At 39.0% G+C, this 20,101-nt stretch overlaps 1 protein-coding gene across 20 annotated transcripts in view; it reads left to right on the forward strand.

Moving 5' to 3' along the window:
- RARB (retinoic acid receptor beta) overlaps positions 1 to 20,101 on the forward strand; it is a 1,227,259-nt gene that overhangs the window by 484,287 nt on the left and 722,871 nt on the right. Inside the window, exon 1 of one of the 20 annotated variants that reach the window (XM_081521077.1) lies at positions 516 to 663. The exons of the other annotated variants lie outside the window; for them this stretch is intronic. The gene's annotated coding sequence lies outside the window, so the exon portion shown is untranslated. Of the gene's footprint in view, positions 1 to 515; positions 664 to 20,101 lie in introns of those variants that run through there. 20 annotated transcript variants of the gene reach the window in all.

A 20,101-nucleotide genomic window follows, 5' to 3' on the forward strand; every position in this document is an offset into this window, starting at 1 on the left:
TCAGCATAGAAACACTTCTCAGGAGTTTCGTGACTTTAATGTCAACTGAATTCCTTTCTGGACTCGCAAACCGTTTTCTCTAGTGAAGACCTCCCTTTTAAAGATGTGCATGAGAACTGCCCTTCCCTCACTTAACAGCTAATTGCTTTCTTGACGATGGTGATTGAATCTTGTTAAAAATCCTGTGAGCTAAGCATTCATTAAACTAAGTGACACAGTAGGAAACTGAGACTCAGGGCAGAAACGGAGGAATTGCCTGATTTTTTGCTTTGTGTGCTCCACCAGTCTAAGCTGGGATTGGAACCCACGCCTCTGATACCAACGGTGTTTCTTTGGCTCCTGCTGCTCTTTTTCGGGCAGCTCACAGCTATGCTGTCCTCGGTGACCTGAGAGTCATGTCAGCAGATGAGATCATATATAAATGATAGCACTTCTGATGTCTTCTGAGAACTTGTGATATGCTAAGTACCACGCCAGTCATCTTCCTGCATGGTGTCATTTATTCTTCCCAACAGCTCTCTGAGGGAGATACGATTCTAATTCAACAGAGGAGGAAACTGAGGTTAGGAGTTTAGTCATTTCATCTTTCACTAGTTTGGGGCAGTGGAGCAGGAAGGAGCTTATTGTTTGGACTTGAGCCTGCCTTTCTTTGACAACAAAAAGGTGAGAAGCTAAATCTTGTTTTAGATGAGAATGATCCTTAGCTTTTGAACATATATATAATTCTAATAATAGATTTAGAATAACATTTGTGTTTTACCTCAGAAATGTACTAATTTAGTAGTTCCTTATGCATCTGATATTGTGGAATGTTTCTGGTAAGTAATATCTATAGATAATTAAAGCTTACTCTTTAAGTGCCAAAACATATTTTAAAAAAAAGATTAAGTGCTTTTTATAAAGCTGTCTTTGTAAATTGGTAGCATGTACCTATCCAGGGAGGTATTGATGAGAGAGGTGGACATCAGAGCAGGGCAGTGGCTCCCATAACTGGAGCAGCAAGGATATTAATCTTCTGACTTTTCATGAGCTTTTAAAACCATGTAACTTGGGCTTGGTGCAGTTTGACTGTTTAGTGTACAGAATATATTACTTTATCCCAGAAAGCTTCTATATCCAGAGGATCAAAAATATTTTCATGATTTCATGTCAAACATTGATGTATTTTCAATATCATGAAAAAATATTAATTTTGAGAAATCTTGCCTTTGAAGAGAAGTCCACACGGAGAGTAAGAATTTAGCACGGTTGCTGTCCAGTGCATTTGTTTTTTATATCACTTCCTTGTGCCCTGTTCTGTGGACAGTATGTGATGGGCTGGATGGAGTGACTTGACCTGATTCAGCACAGGCTCTGGAGGAAAGATGAAGAAATCTCCTTATTTTATTCACCATCACTTTCATCATCCCCATTAAATCACAATATTCCCTCCAAGTAAGGCTCTATACAATCGTTAGGCTCTTTATTTATGTAAGTTTATACATGCAGAAACAAGTGTACAGTATCCCTAGGTCTTCCTATAGAAAGAAACACATCAGAAATTGCAAAAATGTGCTATGCTGTGCTAAGTCACTTCAGTCATATCTGACTCTTTGCAACCCTACAGACTATGTCCTGTCAGGCTCCTCTGCCCATGGGATTCTCCAGGCAGGCATACTAAAGTGGGTTGCCATGCTCTCCACCAGGGGAACTTCCCAACCCAGGGATCAAACCCAGGTCTCTTACGTCTCCTGCATTGGCAGGCAGGTTTTTTACCACTAGCATCACCTGGGAAGCCCATGAGTACGTGACAGCAAATGTAAATCTTACAGCTTTTCTCAAACACTGAAAGATGTTAGAGGAACATGTTCTCTCAACCAGCCATCAATATTTTGGAGAGGAGGAAGCTTTGGAGAGGTCCTCCTTAGAGACAGCTGAAAGCTGACCACGCTCTAGCCCGCACTGCCCTGTGGAGTAAAGCACTGATGGAAATGGCCTGTGCTGTTCACTCCTTTTCCTAAGCTCCCTGCCCACTCTGGGAGGCCCCAGTCAGAGATGGCTACTGAATGGCCCTTTAGCACAGGGCTACTGTGACTGAGGAAATGCATCTTAAATTTTATTTAATTTTAATGAATCACTTGAAATACATTTCTGAAATGAGTCAAGGATGCACTAGTACTCTATTCATAGTGGATAGCTTAGAATCTGATGAATATCAGTTGAACTACTGAAGTTAAAACCTGGGTTTCATGGTGAGAGGTGGCATGGGTGGGTTATTCCGGTTCTGTATCCTTAATGTGAGTTCCTCAATAAATAAGAGTTGCTATTATTATAACTATTATTAAAATTAACATTTATTCAATGATTTTTTTGAGCACTGACTACATGCCAGATTTTTGTTCTTGGTGTTGGGGATATAATCAGATAAAATCCTTGCCTTCATGGAGCTAAGCTTCTAGTGAAAAATTATTGAATTAAATTCTAGTTAGATGATTTCATGAGGTGGAAGTTTGCTCATGCTACACGGACATGTACAGAGTATGTGTCTGTTTAATTTTTCTATTGTTTGCTCTTATGTTCCCCCCAAGCCCCCATCTGAGAGGATGGGGCAGAGGGAAGGATTTAAGTACTTAATTGCATTCTATTCAGCAATTTTATCTTAGTCCAGTAGATTTTTTACTGTTTTTGTGAAGGAGGAGATAAACCAAACTTCTTTACGTAAGGATGTCGAGAGATTTTGTATTTCTGTCCTTTAGCTCCTGAACTCTCTGAGATGGTATCTGACTGCCCGGAGAGCAGTCTGGCCAGTGGGACCTGAAGATGCTGGGCAGCAGTGGGGGTCTTGGCTGTGCCTTCAGCCCCCCGTCTGTTCTCTGGCCGGAGCCGGCCTCCATTGCAGGGGGGGTCTCGTGGCTGCCCGGTCACCGTGTGCCTTGCTGGTCTGTGTGACCCGACGACATCTACAGCTGCTGGCCCTGGCAGCCCAGTGCTCCCTCAGCTTGGTCGGGGCCCAGCTGCTCTCTCTGCTAACCCGGCCCCACTTCTGCTCTTGGGTCTCATAACCTCCCTAAGATGAACTGGGCTGGACCATCTGCACGGGGCCGCTTTGTCCTTCGCATGCTCACTCCTTCTGGTCTAATCCTTCTCTTCCCCAACCTGTGCACCCTCTCGGCGTCTCTTCCAAGCTACAGAGGAACCCCAGCTGGCTAGGAGAGCTCAACGCAGCCTCTCCTTCTGCCTGCCCACCCTGAGCTGCTCATTACCTTCAGGTTGTCATTGTCCAGGGGGGTTGGGATGGGGCAGTCTGGGAGCCCACCTCCTTTCACAGTCCTGGGTCCACTGGGCCCCTCTGTCTTTGACTTTCCTTTCCATTTATGTAGTACTTTCTCCTCTGGCAAAAAAAAGAAAAAAAAAAAAGGATAGAAGAGAGCGTAAGCACTTTAATGTCTTTTCCTGTCATCCCCTGGAGTTGCAGCAGTGGCTGTTTCTTTTTTTAAAACTCCCTCCCTCTACCCAGCCCCAGCTTCTTCTCTGTCTGAGGTTCTTAATAGTAGTTACACCATCCTGGGGAGTGGGAAGGGTTAGAAATGCGTCGGGGGTATTTTGTGGTTGGGGTACCATGACGTTTGGGGGACTCTGTGAGCCAGGGATGCTGAACATCCTTCAAAGCATGAGAACCTTATCCTGCAATATACACCACCTGTGTCTGCATGACCTTCAAATGTCCTTCCAGAAATTGTCATAAGAAGCCTGCTTAAAATTATCTGAGCCTACATTATAACTTTGTTACACACACACACACACTCACATATATATTAAGTATCTAGATTCAATTGTCCAAGAATGTAACAACCAAACAAATTCAAAGAATTTTTCTTTGTTTGTAAATTTGCACACATTGCCAATAGTAATGCCCCTGCTGGCATTTCAGTTGCCAGTAAACACACAGGTGCTCGTCAGAATTTGTAGCTGTCGCGTCCCTGATGATATTGCATATCAGTGTACACATCTGCCTACCTCGCTATGCCTTCTAGTGAAATTGTGTCTGAGTACTTCCATGTGAAAACATGTATTACATCTTTACCATTTACTTTTGTTTATCCTTTACCTTACTGTTAGAGAATTATTATTGATTTTTAAACTTATGTTTGTAGATAGATTATATTTTCTGGGACTCTCCAGGATATTTTATACATTTTTTTTTAAGTGTACCTTCAGTCTATCCTACTTCTTTCCCATGACCTCCACCTCATGGCTCAATCCTAATGTGTGGAAGAAAGTGATTATCTTATAAAATATGGGGAGGAGGGAGGTCTTCACCTAAGTCTTCACATAAGATACTAAGGAGCATGAAATATAGCTCAAAAGAGGATAAATGCAATTACAGAAAAAAGATACGTAGAAATAGACAATGCAATAAAATAAACCAAATGAAAAGCACAAGTAATTTCCAATTAATTTTTACTTAGTTTTCATTTCTCATGATTCTCACTAACTCCAATTTAGGTTGTGATGAAATCATTCTGCTACTACTCTGTTAGTATCATTATAGATTAATAAAATTATTTGGGAAAGCAATTTGGCGATATAATGTAGAATCATTACAATGTGTATTCTTATTGATCTGGTAATTCTTTTCTGAAAATTTAAGCTAAGCCAAGCAAAAGGGAAGAAATAAACCAGACAAATGGTGTTCACTGCAGTGTAAAAGTGACCGAAATAGCAAAGAACAGGTGGAAATGTTAACAAATGTAAAGTGATAACAATCTGGAAACAAGCATAAAACAATCATATATAGTATAGAAGTATGATTGCAACAGTTCACTCATTTGTTCTTTCATTCAGCCACTATTTATTTAGTACATACTAGTGGAAAGCAGTGTATTAGGTGCTGGGAATATTATGAGGAAAATACAAGAGAAAGGAAGTAACGTGTATCAGGGGGAGTAGGTTTTTAAATATTCACAGAACACCTTCAGCTCAGTAAATGTGAGTTCACAAAGAACAACCTATAAGTAGAACAACGTTCTAATCTGAACTCGTTGGCTAACCACCTGGGCACGTCACTTCTTCCTTCTCAGTCTGTGTTCTCATCTGTAAGGTGGAGAGCTTGATTTTTAGAATTCAAGGGTCATCTCATTTGCTGATTCTGCAAATGCCTTAAATAGATACTTGATTCTTTCTTCTCCATCATACTGTAGATGGTCCTATCCGGTTAGTTACCAACACCGCTAGTGTGAAATGGTCAGGGTTTTTTGTTTGTTTTTTCTCCCAAAATATTAGCAGTTAATATGTTGCTTACACTCTAACTTAGCAGTTACTATGGATTATTGCATGTTGTAACAGATCCTAAGAATCGGCCTTCCTCCCCATGGAATTTACTGGGGCAGTGAAATTTCATGTGAACATCTTGAAACCTTTGAGACCACAACTGGGCTACACTGTTTCCCTCAGCACCATCACATTTTGCTCATGGTTATTTTTGATGTGAATATTTCCCAGCTGAACATTATATTTGGATGAAGCTAAGGAGACAGTTGATGTGACTCCTCTATTAAATCTGAAGGGATAAACAAACAACAGATAAACCTTTGCTCAGTTGATGAGTAATTTTACAGAGGGCAATTTTATCTTACATGTTTTTCTATGGGAAAGATTTAAACAAGGCTCGTGATTCAAAAAATCAAAAAAAGCATGGCAAAGTGCCCTTTGGTTTGAACCTCTAGGCTGGTAAAATATGGAGAGTTAAGGTTTGCCTTTTGGAGAAGGGGGAGACGCGTGGGCCTTTTGTTTCCAGAAATTTTATTCATTTTTTCCCATTTTATAACCATGCCTTTTCCAAGGCAGTTCCATCCTTTTGTACTTCGCACAGTAGCTGCAACAGCTGTGTTAATTAAATAGATATGTCACAGCGCTGGGGCCAGTGTCTGCTGCCACGCTGGCAGCCGGGAGCCTGTATGCATGGCGGTGGGCTGCAGGCAGAGCCAGCGCTCGCTGAAGGGACAGGGCAGATACAAAGCGGAAGACAACAGACTAACAACAGAGACTTAGCACTCATCTGTGTCCATATTAAATATGCCATAAAATATTTATGGGATTAAATATGAGCACACTTTTCTCCACAGCCTTGGAATATTTGAATATAATTCTCAGAACCCTGGGTACGATCACCTATAGTGGTGACAAGCTGATTTTAAGTGCTAAACTGTAAATTGTGTGACTCCAAACACTGTGCAGAGTTCATTGACTCAGGAAATATTCACTGAATATCTGGATGTTCCTGCCCCTTGTTGGGGCTGAAAATACAGAGGTGAATAACGCAGAACTTTAAAATGATACAGAACGTGTTCGATTATAATAAATATTTTCAGTGTAGTAAAAATGCCAAATATATTGTGTGTATGTGTAATTATTGAATACAACTAACCATGCATCCAACTTGTACTGCCTCTTCTTCAAGAAAAAAATGTTTATCATGAAAATAAAGATCAAAGATATAGAACACAAAAATCATTTTTGAGATATTGAAAAAATTTAGGTTCTGCAGTTTTTACTTGCCACAGTTTTACTTTTTTCCGCAAAATGACTCTTGGCTGTTTGTTGATTACTTTGGGATTAATGTCCAAATGATTTTTGTGGCTTTAGTTAAAGAAATATTAATAGTAGTTAATGTTGTATCGCTGAAATTTAATTTGTCTTCTCTGGATTCTGCTTGCATAATGGTATTTTTTTGTTCTCATTGATTCATAAAGATCATTAAACAAGAGAATAAAAACAATTGGTAGTTAATTCCTGGAAGATCGCAGTGTGTGTGTTTTATGGTTCAAATAGCAGCTGTTGTTTCAGAGAAGCTGAGCAGTACTGAGACTTCACTGGAAACCAGCACGGTGGGTCGCATGGCACCCTCTCCTGGGCCCTCCGCAGAGCTGTGCCCTGAACTTCCGCCCCTTCTTCTGAAAGAGCTTAGAAGCAAACCTCAATAGCCTTACCTCTGTGGGACTCTGTGCTCTATCTAGTCTGGCGGAAGGAACCAAAAGTAGCCTATCAAAACCTCAAGGCTCTAGAACATTCAGAAGTCAACCAGGGTCATCTTTCCGTTTTCAGAAATCTGATACTCATTCAGAAAAACGCAAGTTTGAAAACAAAATGTCTCTCCCAGGAAAACCCTCATAGAATCCCACAGCTTCTAGTGCTGTCATTAGCCTTCAGGGAGTTACTTGACTAAATCTTTGGGTGACGAGTCAACCATACATTCATAGCACAAAATTCAGAATAATTTATTTTAAAAATACCCCTTCGTCATCTGCTGTTTCTATGGGGCAGCCACATGTATCTCAAAATCAGCCTCTGGACCTTTAGGCCCCCTCCCTCCTTTTTTATTAAGACATTTCAAGGTAAAGACTCACCCCCACTGAAGCGTTTTGGAAGGTGAACGGGTTGGGAGTGTAACAGTACTGTCGTTTAGTGGCTGTGAAAAGGAGACTAACAAGGAAGAAAGGGCTTCAGAAGGAGAAACAATGCGGTGTGAAGAAACACGATGATGCCCAGGGGCAGACGCAGCCCTGATCTTAAATACCCGCTGCAGGGCCGGGCAAGGGGGAGAGGGCTGCTCTGATGCAGGACCGCCTCACTGCCCACCTGCCTCGGGGCCGCATGGGGAGTATATTCCATTTGTAAGACGAGATTCAGATCCCTCCTGAGGGGACGCACAGCACGGCTGAAGACCAGGTTTTGGAAGAAAAATACACGCAGAGATCATTTAGGTCTGGTGGAAAATGAGAGAGAATTTTCAAATTTGGCTTCAAATACTTTCAAGTGGGTAAGTTGAAAGTGAGGGAATAGATCTCAATTTTAGTCACCGGGCTCTCTTCCTGCCCCCAGTCTGGGCTCTCCCGCCCCCAACAGATACAGATCCGAAGGTCACACACACACACACACACACACACACACGGTCACACACACTCAAACATAAAACACCAAAACCAAATACAAAAAACACCAGCACAAAACTATAGCCCTTACTTCTCTGCTTTTATCAGTAAGAACGTTTGCTCCATTTCCCCCTAATATCACTCTTAGTTTCAACTGGAACATTTTACAGTAAATATTAGAGAAATTGTCTCTATTTTGGAATGAACTTGGTTGAGATGCTGGATGTAATTGTTCCAAAGGAAAGCTTTAACCAGGACATTTCAAACGTGATACTGCTTTCTGGATCACTCATGTCTTGGGATTGTCCATGGTTACCATGTATTTTAAGACTGTGATTAATATGACTACTGGTTTACCATATGGGATGATTGAATTTAAGATCTAGCATCCCTTTTAGCAGATGCAAACTATTTTATAAATAGAATGGATAAACAACAAGGCCCTACTGTATAGCACAGGGAACTATATTCAATACCCTATGATAAACCATCATGGAAAAGAATATAAAAAAGAATATATATATACACGTGTGTTTAACTGAATCACTTTGCTGTACAGCAGAAACTAATGCAACATTGTAAATCAACTATACTTCAATAAAACAAATTTCAAAAATAGAATCAATTATCCTTTGAGCCCATCCTTTGAGGCCCTCAAGTAGATCCCTTTTAGTCAAGGTGAAAAATTCAGTTCTTGGGTTGTCATTCTTTTTTTTTTTGTTTTTATGTTTTTTTCTCGAATAATAAAATGTTTCAAATATACTAGAAAACATGAATAAAAATTTAACATCATGTTCCTTTCTATCAGACTTTATAAATGTTCATTGAAAACATTGAAATTAAACATTCCACATGTAGTTGATCATTTCTTCAACCCTGTATCCTTCCTTTGTTCCGCAGGCAGGTAATCACAACGGTGAAGTAGGCAAGTGTACTTCTGGCTCATGTGTTCATGTGTTTGTGCTTTGGTCACATATGCTTGTTTCCTTACACATTTTGTAGTTTTGGTCTTTCTCTTTGGATGTTTTACCTTAATAATATCACACTGTACTTTCCTTTTACAACTTGATATTTTAAAATTTTGTGTTAAATACTTGGCAATTTTAAATTATTGTTAGATGTAGATCTTGTAAATCAGTTCAACTGCCATATAATTGTGATATTAAACTATTTAGCAATCTGTGCAGCGTGAGCACCGGCCCATCAGACTGGGGTGCTGAACAGCAGGAGTAGACGCCTGCTAGACAAGAGCCCTGGGTCTGGAGTGCCTCCCAAGGGAGGGCCTCAAAGCGTGGGTGGTTGTGTGCTAGAGAGACACTCAGCTTCTCAATTAGAGTTTGCTCAGAGCTCAGGGTGGTCAAGAATCTGCCTGCAGTACAGGAGGCCCCAGTTCGATTCCTGGGTTGGGAAGATCCACTGGAGAAGGGGTAGGCTACCCACTCCAGTATTCTTGGGCTTCTCTAGTGGCTCAGCTGGTAAAGAACCTGCCTGCAGTGTGGGAGACCTGGGTTCAATCCTTGGGTTGGGAAGATCCCCTGGAGAAGGGAAAGGCTACCCACTCCAGTGTTCTGGCCTGGAGAATTCCATGGACTGTTCCATGGGGTCGCAGAGAGTCGAACACGACTGAGTGCCTCTCACTTTCTTCAGCATTGTAGTGTCAGTAGTCCCCCAGCTCTGTTCGAGTTCCCACTTCCCTGCATCTTCACCGATTCTTGATGCTGCAAAATATTAACATTTTAATGATTCCTTGATAGATTTGAAATATCGCTCCTTGATTTTTAATAAATATTTGTCTTATTATCAGTATGGCTGACCATCATTTCATCATATATTTATTAACCATTCAGATTATACCATTTGTGAATTATTTGTATTATTTTATTGTTCTTTTTTATTTAAGCATTAGTTAGATTACTGTGTTCAATATTAATGCTTTATGAATTATATGTAAAGCAAATACAGCTGCCAGTCCACAGTTCGATTTCCAACTTTTATTATGTTGTTTATTGTCATATACAAGTTTTGCATTTCAATATAGTTGAATTTTTTATATCCTGTTTTAAAAAAAATCTTGCTTAGTCCAACATCATGAACGTACTTAGTTACACTTCTGGAATTGTAAACTTTTGTTTCTATAATTATTTTAATCCATTGGAGTTTTCAAATATGATATCAGAGAGTAATCTGATTGCTATCTTTATGCAAGCATAAGCCAAGTTTAAATACATAGTAAGACTTCTCTGCCTCTGATATTTGGCTCCATTACATCTATTTGTGTAGCTTTCTATCAGTTCCACCATTTTGTCTTAAGTTTTATTAACCTTACATTGCATGTTGTTCTTTGTTCAGTTTAGCAACACTTTGCTATTAACTATTTTTTTAATTGAAATATAATTTATTTGCAATATTGTGTTAGCCACTTTACTATTAGCAAACTCCAAGAGATAGTGAAAGACAGGGAAGCCTGGCTTGCTGCAGTCCATGGAGTTGCAGTCTGACATGACTTAGCAAGTGAACAACAACAGCAACTTTACTATTAACTCATTCTCAAAGTTTTCTAACTTTTTTTTTGATACTTAGCTCTTATATGTGAAGAGTTTTATATGAATTCCAAATTAATTTGGCAAGCACCCAAGAAATAGCTGATAGGATTTTGGTTTGTAACCACATTGAATTATAGATGAATTTAAAATAAATTGGTATCTTTAAATATCAAATCCTTTCATCTATGACATATTATATCTTTTCTATTTATTTAGGATATTTTTATGTCGTTCAGCAAACTTTTATAATTTGCTCTTTAGAGGTCGTGGGTATTTTGTTAGATGGATTTCTAAATGCTTCACAGTTCTTGTTACTGTTGTAAATAGGGATACTTAAAATGTTGTATTTTCTAACTGAAAGTGTCTGGTGTATAGGGATTTTATTGTTTATATGCTGGTCTTATAATCAGCAGCCTTGCTGAATTATCTTATTTCTAACAGTCTGTCTGCAAATTTTCTTGAATTTTTGAATTGACAGTGGTACTGTTATGGACTCAATGTTTGTGCCTCACCCCTTAAATTTATATGATGAAATCCTAACCCTCAACGTGAGGACATCAGAAAGGGACCACTTTGGAAGCCAATTAGGTCATGAAGGTGGAGCCCCCATGAACGGATCAGACCTAGATAGTTCTGTTGTACACCTTTTTTCCTATTTTTCTATTAATGTCTGCTTATGTCTGTATTTCTTTTCTTTAATTTATTCCATTATTTCTTTTCCCTAAATTTCTGAGTTGAAAAACAAGCTCATTGATTTTTCAGTGTTTATTACTATTCTATACATTTCAATTCAGTTGCTCAGTCGTGTCCGACTCTTTGCGACCCCATGAATCGCAGCACGCCAGGCCTCCCTGTCCATCACCAACTCCCAGAATTTACCCAAACTCATGTCCATCGAGTCGGTGATGCCATCCAGCCATCTCATCCTCCGTCGTCCCCTTCTTCTCCTGCCCCTAATCCTTCCCAACATCAGGGTCTTTTCCAATGAGTCAACTCTTCGCATGAGGTGGCCAGAGTATTGGAGTTTCAGCTTCAGCATCAGTCCTTCCAATGAACACCCAGGACTGATCTCCTTTAGGATGGACTGGTTGGATCTCCTTGCAGTCCAAGAGACTCTCAAGAGTCTTCTCCAACACCACAGTTCAAAAGCATCAATTCTTCGGCGCTCAGCTTTCTTCACCGTCCAACTCTCACATCCATATATGACTACTGAAAAAACCATAGTCTTGACTAGACAGACCTTTGTTGGCAAAGTAATGTCTCTGCTTTTCAGTATGCTATCTAGGTTGGTCATAACTTTCCTTCCAAGGAGTAAGCGTCTTTTAATTTCATGGCTGCAATTACCATCTGCAGTGATTTTGGAGCCCCCCAAAATAAAGTTTCACACTGTTTCCACTGTTTCCCCATCCATTTACCATGAAGTAATGGGACCAGATGCTTTGATCTTAGTTTTCTGAATGTTGAGCTTTAAGCCAACTTTTCACTCTCCTCTCTCACTTTGATCAAGAGACTTTTTAGTTCCTCTTCACTTTCTGCCTTAAGGGTGGTGTCATCTGCGTATTTGAGGTTATTGATATTTCTGCCAGCAATCTTGATTCCAGCTTGTGCTTCCTCCAGTCCAGCATTTCTCATGATGTACTCTGCATATAAGTTAAATAAGCAGGGTGACAATATACAGCATTGATTTACTCCTTTTCCTGTTTGGAACCAGTCTGTTGTTCCATGTCCAGTTCTAACTGTTGCTTCCTGACCTGCATACAGGTTTCTCAAGAGGCAGATCAGGTGGTCTGGCATTCCCATCTCTTTAAGAATTTTCCACAGTTTATCGTGATCCACACAGTCAACGGCTTTGGCATAGTCAATAAAGCAGAAATAGATGTTTTTCTGGAACTCTCTTGCTTTTTTGATGATCCAGCGGATGTTGGCAATATGATCTCTGGTTCCTCTGCCTTTTCTAAAACCAGCTTGAACATCTGGAAGTTCACGGTTCATGTATTGCTGAAGCCTGGCTTGGAGAATTTTGAACATTACTTTACCAGCGTGTGAGATGAGTGCAATTGTGCGGTAGTTTGAGCATTCTTTGGCATTGCCTTTCTTTGGGATTGGAATGAAAACTGACCTTTTCCAGTCTTGTGGCCACTGCTGAGTTTTCCAGATTTGACAATTGTATAAATATATACATTTAAAGCTGCAAATTTCCCTCTGAATACCTGTGAATTATTACATGTAGTATTTTTCATTCTTACTCAGATGAAATTTCTAGTATGATGCATTGGTCTATAAAATGTAACTTTTTTTTTTTTTTACTTTTTGGCATTGTTTTTTTCTTTGTTTAATCACTTTTTTTTTTACAGTCATATACTTGATTTATAATGTATTAATTTCTGCTGTATAGCAATTATTCATATATACATTCTGTTTTTAATATTATTTTCCATTATGGTGTAATCTTAGGATATTGAATATAATTCTCTATGCTGTACAGCAGGACCTTGTTATTTATCCATTCTGTGTATAAAAGCTTCCATCTGCTAACCCACATATCCCACTCCATCCTTCCTCTAACCCTCACCCCCTTGGCAACCACCAGTCTATTCTCTCTGCCCATGACTTGACTTCAGTTTTAAGTAGGTTTTTCTGGTCACACTTGAGATTCCACACGTAAGTGATACCGTGTGGTATTTGTCTCTCTTGTTCTGACTGACTTCCCTTAGTCTGATAATCTCTGGCTGCATCCATGTTGCTGCCAGTGGCATTATTTCATTCTTTTTTGGACTAGGATTCCATAGTACATATTAATATGTTCTGCATCTTCCTGACCCATTCCTCCATTGATGGACATTTGGGTTGTTCCCATGTCTTGGTCATTGTGAATAGTGCTGCTGTGAACATTGGGGTGCATATATCTTTTCAGTTTATAGTTTTGTCTGAATATATGCCCAAGAGTCGACTTGTTGGATCATGTGGTAGCTCTATTTGTAGTGTTCTGAGGACCCTCCATACTGTTTTCCACAGTGGCTGCACCAATTTATATTCTCACCAACCGTGTAGGAAGGTTCCCTTTTCTTCACATCCTCTCCAGCACTTAATATTTGTAGATGTTTTAATCATGGCCTTCCTGACTGGTGTGATGTGATACCTCATTGTAATTTTGATTTTCATTTCTCTAATAGTGATGTTGAGCATCTTTTCATGTCTCTGTTGGCCATCTGTATTTCTTCTTAGAGAAATGTCTATTTAGGTCTTCTGCCCATTTTTCAGTTGATTTGTTTATTTGTGTTGGTGGTGGTGAATTGCCTGCACAGTTCATACGTTTTTTGAATTAAGCCCCTGTCATTTACATCATTTACAAATAAAAAAGTTAACTCTATCTTAAAATGTTTAAACATAAGGGTGGTTTTGCTCTTTTTGATATTCATTTCTAATAACATTGCATTTTTAATTGAATCGAGTGCTAAATTTATTGGACTATATATTATTCTTCATATATGGGTAATGTGTGGGAACTTAGCAAACTATTCAGTGTAAAACTTTTAAAGATTCTGTGTACACATGTAAAATGTAGATTTTTCTAAGTATATTGATATAATGTTCTACAAATATGCACGACATCTAACTTTTTGAGTTGTTAAAATCCTCCTCATTCTCACTGTGAATGTGTGCTAATAAGTACATGTAAGGTCTAAGTTACATTAATCTTTATCAATGAATGGGTATATTTTATCCAACATGAGTAATTACCTAAACATCCTTTTGGTTTTCATGCACCCTGTAATTTTAGAAGTTTTCCTTTCTTTTCAAACAAGTATATTCTTTTTTCTTAGTTACTTGTTCTTTGAAAATTATTTTTACCTTCATTTTCAGCCTTTCAAGAATTATAAGCATTCTTAAAAATGCTCACAGATAATTTTAGTTTGATGATAACTCATTCTCTCTGTGGTTTCATTCAGTTGACTCTTCATTTAAAAAAATGGAGTCCTGTGTACTCTGGGGCCCTAGGAGTTTGACTTCTAGAGGAGTTCTTAAGTTTATTTTGTTAATATTGAACCTTACACCACAAACCCCATATGGGCATTGCACAATTTTGGTATTTGCATTTTTCCTTCAAGATTTTTTTTTTTGTTTCTGAGACCTTTGACTGAAAGTAACTTTCCTTGCTTCATTTAAAAATGGAGCTTTTATGGGACTTCCCTGTTGGTCCAGTGGTTGAGACTTCGCGGGTTTGATCCCTCACTGGGGAGCTAAGATCCCACATGCCTGCTGCCAAAACAGAACAGGATCAGTATTTTAACAAATTCGATAAAGACTAAAAATGGTCCACATCAAAAAGAGAAAAAACTTTAATGAAGTAAATAAAAACAAACGTGGAGTTTTTGTAGTACTCCTTCCGGCGTCCAGGACAGCCAGTGGAAAGCCTAGACTTGAGGGGCCTTCAGCCGCATGCCTCTTCCTTGACTTTTCTAAGGAGTTTCATCTAGTGCAATATCTGTTACATTTCTACAGTCTTCTGGGGATGATGTCTCTGTGTTTACATTCCTTCTTTACTTCTGTCTTTAAGGGGTTCCTCTTTTTATACTTCTTAGAAACTCAACTTGTTTGCACATATCTAGTTAAACTTATTTAAATCCCAGCGTTCTTTACAAAAATTCCAATTCCTGCAGCTGTTCTCTTAATGTTTCTAATAAACTTGTTTGGTATTAATTCTATACCATATTCTTGAAAAGTAATATTTATACATATGTACTACAAGCTGATATTCTGCTAGGCACTTCCACACGTCTGACTTTATTATATTCTAGAGGTCACCTGTGAAGGATTATGTTTGCCCTGCAAGTGAGAAACTTGGATTCAAAGAGATTAAACAACTTGTATGTAACCCCAGAGCCCTGACTATCCCAGAAGGAGTGAGATCTTTGTCAGATGAACTCAGGTGTGCCGTGCCTTTTCCTAGGTGACCAGTTTCTTGATATCCTCCTATTCTGTTGTGCTGATAAATAAAGAACCTGTAATTGACTTAGAGTGCTATACTGTGTTAGAGACACAAGTCCTCATGTGTATTTGCTGAATGTTCATCTCATGATATGCAATAGAGATATCTTGCATGTTTGTATAACCTTGAATATACAGCCAGCCATGCTGTACAAATTTATTGCATGTCTGCCCTTTACTTTGCAAAAGTCATTTATTCCCCTGAGGCATCAGATCCTGCTGGTGTGCACGTTAAGTTGGAGGAGAAATCTTAAAGTGGCTTTTGGGATAGCAATGAAGGTAGCTTCTCATTGTGTGTGGCCCCCAATCCCATGAGCATGGCGCTATGAGGCATCAAAGCCTACCGTGTGTGCTTTTGTACATGTCTGCTTCAACTTGTTTAGAGTCAGTGTCTGATGACATCAATTGGTCAGACCCAGACAGAGAAGAAAAACAAATTAAAAAAATAAAGTTTCTCTGAGGTCAACATGCTTCCCCCAAATGAACAAAAGTCTGCTTATCTTTGCCTACTTTTGAGCATTCTGTGCCTGAGCTCTTGAGAACTTATATCTAAGATGAAACAATGAAGACAACTCACAAGATTCCATTGTGGAAGAATGTGAAGCTGTCCAAAATCTGCAACAACAATCAGAAACTCACTAGTGTGGATTCCACGCCTTTGCCCTTAGTCCTGGGAGCTGGTGGGGAAAGGGCACTGGCTTTCAAAGGCAGAGACTGATTTGGGTTTCAGTTCGAGCCTTGCCACTTTCTAGTCTTGATTTCCTCATCTGTTAAATTGATCCAATAAGACAAACCTTCTCATTGGGTTTCTGTAAGGATGAAATTAGTTACTGCGTGGCTGGCTTGCAAAAAACACTCGTAAAAAATGTCACCACCGTTTATATAAATCACCAGTCTAGCAAAGTCTGTTCTGATTCTTTTTCTTGCTCTTGCTTTCTCCCAGCTGCCTGACATTTTCAAATTTGTCCTGTAACTAAATATTTTCATTCAAATCACTTTCCTGAGACTCATGGTAATGTGCCTCCTAATTCATTGTTTGGATAGTCCACTCTCCAGTTATTTCTGAGCTTAGAAAAAATAGAATGTGCTACTTGAAAAAGACAGATCGGTATTTCTTGGATTGGTGTGTGCAAATCAAGGACCAACAAAAAAATGGCAAGACAAGACTGCTCATATTCAGGACTCTTGGAGTTGTATGAACTCATAATACAGCTTAGACTTGCTGAAACTCATTGGACTTTCTTAGCTCCTAGTTAAGCTCTGAAGAAGTAGATGGGGCTGCAGTCATGGCACTATGCCCTTTATCTCTCTCCATCTTTTGCATATGTTGTGTGAATTTTAATTTCAGAGACATTCTCTTCTCAAGTAACAAAGGTGGCCCCAGAAAGCTCCAGGATTACTCCTTTACAGCCTTGGATGTAAGAAAGAGAGAGACAGAGGCAGACCCTTTTCCCTCAACAGCCACATCCATCCAAGAAAATATTTTGACTAGCTCTGCTCTGCTTGAATCTTGAACTCACCCCTGAGGTCTGTGACTAGGGGAAAGAGTTATATCGGCTAATCAGGGTCATACACCCAGTTAGTGGCAATGGAGATCAGGCTTCAAATGCTAGAATGACAGATGGGCAATTTATACAAGGAAAAAGGTGTTACATTTCCAGAAGAGAGGCAGGGTGCTGAGAAGTCAAAACAACAGATGTCAACTACAAAATTTTCTACTTTCACATGGGTGCAATGACTTAGGGAGTCTCATCATTTCGTAAATTTAAGGTACTGGTACTTTAATTATTTCTAGAATGTAAGTTTTAGACCAGTTCCATCTAATCTGAGTAAAAGTAATATAATTATTTTATAGACCTTGCAAGTTCAGGGGAAAATAAGAGAGAGTCATGATCAACAATACCATGGGAAATACCCAGATACCTCTAAGGATTCAATTAATTATGGACCATGGTGATTTTTTTTTACTTATTATGGCTTTCTTACTTAAAGAGAAAAATTCTCCTTTTTTGCAGTTTCTTTTGTGTGGCTTATTTTTTTTTTCTTTTTTCCACTTACGGAACTAAGTTCTCTCTTGACCTTGCAAGGCTGAGTTTTAAAATCAAACTTTCCCAGGCTTTCTTTAAAAAATCTTTTTTGTTTTTCAACAGATGAATATAATTTATTCTGTACTCCTGGATTTATTAAAATTTTCAACTCTGAGAGAAATAATTGAATGAATAGATAAGCCACAGACTGGAAGAAATATTTGCAGAAGACACATGTGATAAAGGATTGTAATTCAAAATATAAAAAGGACACTTAAAACTGAACAGTAAGAAAACAAACTCAATTATTAATAAAAATTGGCTAAAGACCTTAACAGTTCACCAAAGAATATACAAAGATGACAAATAAGCATATGAAAAAAACACATCATATGTCATCAGGAAATGCAAATTATAACGATAGTGCAATACCACTGCAAACCTATTAGAATATTGAAAATTCAAAATACTAACAATACTAGATGCTGGCGAGAATGAGGGATAATAGGAACTCTCTCCCTGCTGGTGGGAATGCAAAATTCTGTTCTCAATGCTCAAGTTTGCACAACTTTATAACAGTATATGAAGGTTATAGATTTTATATATGATCAATCCTTGAACAACGTGAGTTTGAATTGCATGGGTCCTCTTATATGCAGTTACCTTTCAATAGTATATGCTACATGCTCCCTCATTGGTTGAACTCATGGATTTGGAACCACAAATACTGAGGAAGCTCAGATATGGAAGAACTGTGGGTATAGAGCACTGACTATGAAGTATATCTGTTTGTTTATTGAAAGTACTTGTAAAAATTAAGTCTGTTTTAAAGAGAAGAGAAATTGTTTCAGCTACATGTAGTTTTCACATAGGAGCTGATAGACTTGAAATGAGGATTTGGTTGAGTGGCTCCCCACAAAGTCTTGAACCATTAATTAAAAAAATGGGTGCTTGGAAACAACTACATTTTCAGTAATAGTGCTATGTGATGCTTTGTCTAACATTTAGAACTTTGTGAAAATGGGAAGGCAAGGAAGTAAGCGTCCCATTCATCATCAGAAGCAGATGACAGGTTTTCTACTAACACTGCTGAAAATAAACAAATCGAGGCAAGTCGGAACATGTTTCTAATCAAAGTATGTAATATAAAGCCAGCTGTGGCTTTTATTTCTAAAGAAAAGCAGTTGCTAATCATTAGAAATTTTAGCGGTGGCCATGTTTCAAGGATGTGAAGCCATTCCACCTAAGCATCTCATTTGTTCAAAGAAGCCAATGTCTTTCACAAGAGGTTTTTAATTTTTTTTTTTTAATTTTTAAATTGGAGTATAGTTGCTTTACAATGTTGTGCTAATTTCTGCTGTACAGTGAAGTGGATCAGCCATAGGTAGCATGCATTCATCCCCTCGCTCTTGAGCCTCCACCTACCCTACCCCCCATCCCACCCCCCTAGGTCATCAGAGAGCACAGAGCCGATGGCTCTGCACGATGCGGCAGGTTCCCACCAGCTGTCTGTTTTACACATGGGAGTGCACACATGTCAATCCCAATCTCTCGACTCACCCCACGCCTGCCCCCATGTCCACACATCCATTCCCCACATTTGTGTCTCCATTCCTGCCCTTGAAAATAGGCTCATCTGTATCATTTTTCTAGATTCCACATATATGCATTAATATATAATATTTGTTTTTCTCTTTCTGATTTACTTTATTCTCTATGACAATTTATAGATCCATCCACATCACTACAAATGACCCAGTTTCACTCCTTTACATGACTGAGTGATATTCCATTGTATATATATGCACCACATCCTCTTTATCCATTCATCTGTCAGTGGACATTTAGGTCACTTCCATGTCCTGGCTACTGTAAACAGTGCTGCAGTGAACACTGGAATGCATGTATCTTTTTGAATTATGGTTTTCTCCAGGTATATGCTCAGGAGTGGGATTGCTGGGTCCATGGTGTGGAGAAAGGGTCCCTCTTCCACTGTTGGTGGGAATATAGATTGATACAGCTGCTATGAAGAACGAAACTTCATAAGAGGTTTTGATATGTCCTCAAAACCTATCAAATAAGGTTGGTGGGAGTTGTCTCTTTCACATATTGATGATGGATGGTGAACACCTCCATGACTGACAATAGGCTCGACCTCCTCAGAATAAGCAGGAGGATCAGCTCTTAGCCTTGTGTCTCCACTTATGTATATCCAAACTTGCTTGAAATCAGTTCAGAACGTATGACCTGAGAAACTGTAAAATATTACTCCGTCTCATCTATGGTAAATGCAACTCATCTGAACAATTTTTTTCTATCTTGAATTCCGTTTTTACTCTTTCGATCATGAAAGTGTATTCCCTGGATCTTATGACTACAATCTGTACATTAGATTCATGAGCATTGAATTTAGGGAGGGAACTTTGTTGAACTTCTGGCTTCTCGAGTTGAAATGTAGAATCTGCTTCTTGCATGTTAGCCTTCACCCAACATGTATTGGACACCCTCTCCTGGCAGTAACTGTGGCCAGGCAGGATAATCTGCATCTCTCCGTGAAACTGAGCCTTGTCATCATGAAATGTTGGCACACTGTCCCCGCTGCGCTTAGAGTGGTACCTGAAACAAAGATGGT

This window comes from Giraffa tippelskirchi, chromosome 8 (genome assembly GCF_054371585.1).
Source record: "Giraffa tippelskirchi isolate mGirTip1 chromosome 8, T2T-mGirTip1v1.2.pri, whole genome shotgun sequence".
NCBI lineage: Eukaryota > Metazoa > Chordata > Mammalia > Artiodactyla > Giraffidae > Giraffa > Giraffa tippelskirchi.